The 4,296-nt window shown below is 39.9% G+C and overlaps 1 long non-coding RNA gene across 1 annotated transcript; it reads left to right on the forward strand.

Moving 5' to 3' along the window:
• Window positions 1-377: 377 nt before the first annotated feature.
• On the forward strand, window positions 378-4,060 carry LOC117451663 (uncharacterized). Its single transcript, XR_004552694.2, has 3 exons — window positions 378-395; window positions 2,187-2,258; window positions 3,970-4,060. It is a non-coding gene; the product is annotated as an uncharacterized lncRNA (long non-coding RNA).
• Window positions 4,061-4,296: the final 236 nt, after the last annotated feature.

Here is a 4,296-nt window from a genome sequence, read left to right on the forward strand (position 1 = left end):
CGTTGTCAGAGTCACACCTGTGGGCCAGAGGGTGGGTTCAGTGTGGAGGGTCTTTCACATCATGGCAAACAGCAGTGAATATCTTCAGGTACCTGTTATAAAACCTCCCCTCACCCTCAACTCTGTCTCCCTGTTTACCCCCCTCTGCCTCCCCCTTTGAAGGCGTGGCAGTCGGGGAGAGAGTGAGCTGATACTCTGATTGAATGCTGGAAAAGAAGACTGATAGTGTGAGAGGAGGGAAGAGGGCGAGGGCTAAAGGGGGAGGGGGGGAGACATGAAGAGGGGGGGGGGGAGAGGTGAGTATAAAAAGAGTTGCTGTGAAGAATTAGGGAATATTCCTGGGGAGAAAATACACAGAGGAAGATTTTTCCAAGACGACATAATTATCTTTAACGGTGAGTACATTGAAGCCAGTGTTCTTAACGCGGGGAAAGGTAGAGGTTGCTCACGAGTCATTTGATGAAATACCCGATTCGTGTTTTCTTATTTATTGCTGCAACGTGCAATCCTCAAACTAAAACATGACTAAAGTACTCATTTGAATTTGTGAAAAGTACTAAAATCAGATAGAGAAAAATATAAGATACGTTTAAAGTAAAGTGTGCAATGAGAAATGTACATATTTGCATATATTTAAGAAGTTAAAGTACAAGTTGAAATAAAAAAGGAAATACTTACATCAACATAAAGTAAAGATTATCAATACAAAATTAAATACAAATAATTATATGAACATAAGAAGATACAATTAAAGATTAAAGAACAAAATATTTGTATAAAACTAAAGAGTTAAAGTAAAAATGTGCACAATGTACAACTCGTAAAAACAATAAGTATTTAAATGTGCAGCCTCGGGGTGTTCTGCGTGCCAGCATCATGCCTGTGGCTTTTTCCATTGAGGTGGGCACATTCTGCCTGCAGGGAATCAAACCCCCCAGGACCCCTGCTAAGACAGGCATACAAGCTCTGCAGACACTTAGGTCAGCACTACACACACACACACACACACACACACACACACACACACACACACACACACACACACACACACACACACACACACACACACACACACACACACACACACACACACACACACACACACACACACACACACACACACACACACACACACACACACACACACACACACACACACACACACACACGCGCGTCTAGATGTTTTCTGCCAGTCTCTGTGAACTCTGTGTCTCTGTTTCTGTGCCCACTGTGAGTCTGTAATCCAAGATATGCCTGCGTGTGCGTGTGTGTGTGTGTGTGTGTGTGTGTGTGTGTGTGTGTGTGTGTGTGTGTGTGTGTGTGTGTGTGTGTGTGTGTGTGCGTGTTGGCAAGTGTTTATATATAATGAATGCGGCTATTGATGGCAAAAAGGAGGATGTACTTTAAACTCCCTGTAGCACTCATCTGAATGTACAGTGCTGATTTTAAACTACCTTCTTTCTCTTTTATTCATTTTATTTCCATTTGTATTCATTTTTTTGTGTGTTAATGCTTTTATTTTAATACCATTTTAATATATTTGTAAAACATTTAATTTAATTTTTTTTTTTTAACTAAATGCAGAAACCTACTTTTGGGATTGTTTGCACTCGACATCAAAATGTCACTTATCTTATTGTGTGTTAATGCTTTTATTTCTATTTAATTTTAACATTTTAATTTGTATTATTATTGTAATGTTTATATGCATTAATATAGTGTGTGTGTTAACGCTTATGTACGCACTTTGAATCACCTTTGTGTTCTACATTTGCCGTATAAAATAACCTTAAAACCTGTGTTACATAACATCGACCAATGAAAAAGCATATAGGAGTTACGTAATGAGTAGTATCATTTAAGCTAACATTTATTCGGCAGTAGCCTCCAAACCAAGCTCCAGGAGTGTGTGCATTGGTGCTCTATAAAGCCCTTCTCCATATCCATACACATCTGCTACTATACATATATATAACTCTGGTGTTTGCCATGTGAAGTCTGGATCAAATTGCCAGCATGTATACGTGCCCAAAACCTCAAACACAGATTTAGAAACGTTGCCACTTTCACACATCTGTGGTTCTTCACCCACATTTAAAAAAAATCTGAGCCACTTTCTCTGTTATTGCTCCTTCTTTCCTATCTAACGACGTCTCACTGAAACACCTCTTTGTTCTCGTTTCCAGCAGGTCTCAAGATGAAGAGCCTTCTCCAGTGTCTGGCCGTTTTTGCTGCGGTTTCTTTCTGCGTCTGCTATGGTACAGCCCCCCCCCTCAAAATATCTTCATTTTTCCATCATTCATAACATATAAAAAATCCCATTTATCATCATTTATGCTTAACCTCATTCCATGTTTTTCCCGTAGAGTCTCATGAGAGCTCAGAATCAGAAGAAGGTGATTAAATGTTGTCTGTCTGTTCATGGAAAAACATGCATGCAAAAAATACTTCACCGCCTGCTCTACTGTATAGCTTAGTTTTTCAGGTTTGTTTCAACCGCTAATGAATGTTGAGAGGATTAAGCTTGCATGGCATGTGCATTTCCAGAAAACACCCGAAGATTAGACGTTTATGTTTTTATGTGACTAACTTTTGTTTTAAATTCAACACAAAGGAGCATGAGATTATGCCTCATTTATTTATATTATCATCGTTATTATTATTATTATCAATTCAGAAAGCTTGTATTACAAAACATATTTTCTCGTTCAACAAAAAGCCAATGGGATTTTTCCATTGGCTTTCAGAATATTGCAGAATCTATATATTTAGCAAACACACGTCTATGATACTATAACACCACTTGTATCAAATTCGAAGCATAATAGCAACTGCCAAAAGTAAAAGGCTAACGTTGGGCTATAAAGGAACTACAGCACGGTCACATGACTTCACGTCATCACCGCTGATATACACCTGAACATCAGCTGGAGAGGACTCTTTAAAGTAGAGACACTAGATACTGATATACACCTGAACATCAGCTGGAGAGGACTCTTTAAAGTAGAGACACTAGATACTGATATACACCTGAACATCAGCAGGAGAGGACTCTTTAAAGTAGAGACACTACATACTGATATACACCTGAACATCAGCAGGAGAGGACTCTTTAAAGTAGAGACGCTACATACTGATATACACCTGAACATCAGCAGGAGAGGACTCTTTAAAGTAGAGACGCTACATACTGATATACACCTGAACATCAGCAGGAGAGGACTCTTTAAAGTAGAGACACTACATACTGATATACACCTGAACATCAGCAGGAGAGGACTCTTTAAAGTAGAGACACTACATACTGATATACACCTGAACATCAGCAGGAGAGGACTCTTTAAAGTAGAGACACTACATACTGATATACACCTGAACATCAGCAGGAGAGGACTCTTTAAAGTAGAGACACTACATACTGATATACACCTGAACATCAGCAGGAGAGGACTCTTTAAAGTAGAGACACTACATATTGATATACACCTGAACATCAGCAGGAGAGGACTCTTTAAAGTAGAGACACTACATACTGATATACACCTGAACATCAGCAGGAGAGGACTCTTTAAAGTAGAGACACTACATACTGATATACACCTGAACATCACCAGGAGAGGACTCTTTAAAGTAGAGACACTACATACTGATATACACCTGAACATCAGCAGGAGAGGACTCTTTAAAGTAGAGACACTACATACTGATATACACCTGAACATCAGCAGGAGAGGACTCTTTAAAGTAGAGACACTACATACTGATATACACCTGAACATCAGCAGGAGAGGACTCTTTAAAGTAGAGACACTACATACTGATACACACCTGAACATCAGCAGAATATGACCTCTTTAATATTTAACATCCACCTGTAGCGTCTCTCCTCACTAACATCAGTTGCACGACGGGCATGCCTTACCTGATTAAAACGAGGATGTTTTGTCGAGTAAACATTTGTGGTTCCAGATGTGTTTGTGCCTCCGCACCAAGCCAACTCGTTCATCGCGCCGCAGCAGGGGAACGCATACAACCCACCGAGAGGGAACACCTATTACAGGTAGAAGACACAACCACAGCACACGAGCCTTCAGATTTAACTTGTGTGAAACCACACACCCGCAGAGACAGGCACACATTATGGTCGGCCATTAAGGGAAAACCTAATTAGACTATTAAACTTCTACATGTGTGAGAATGCACGACTTGCAGAAGAAAGGCAACAAGAATGAAGCTGTTTCAGATTATAACCCTTCCTTCTTCACACCATTCTTCCCTTTAACAGGGTGTTTCTCA

Source organism: Pseudochaenichthys georgianus, chromosome 8 (assembly GCF_902827115.2).
Source record: "Pseudochaenichthys georgianus chromosome 8, fPseGeo1.2, whole genome shotgun sequence".
Lineage (NCBI taxonomy): Eukaryota > Metazoa > Chordata > Actinopteri > Perciformes > Channichthyidae > Pseudochaenichthys > Pseudochaenichthys georgianus.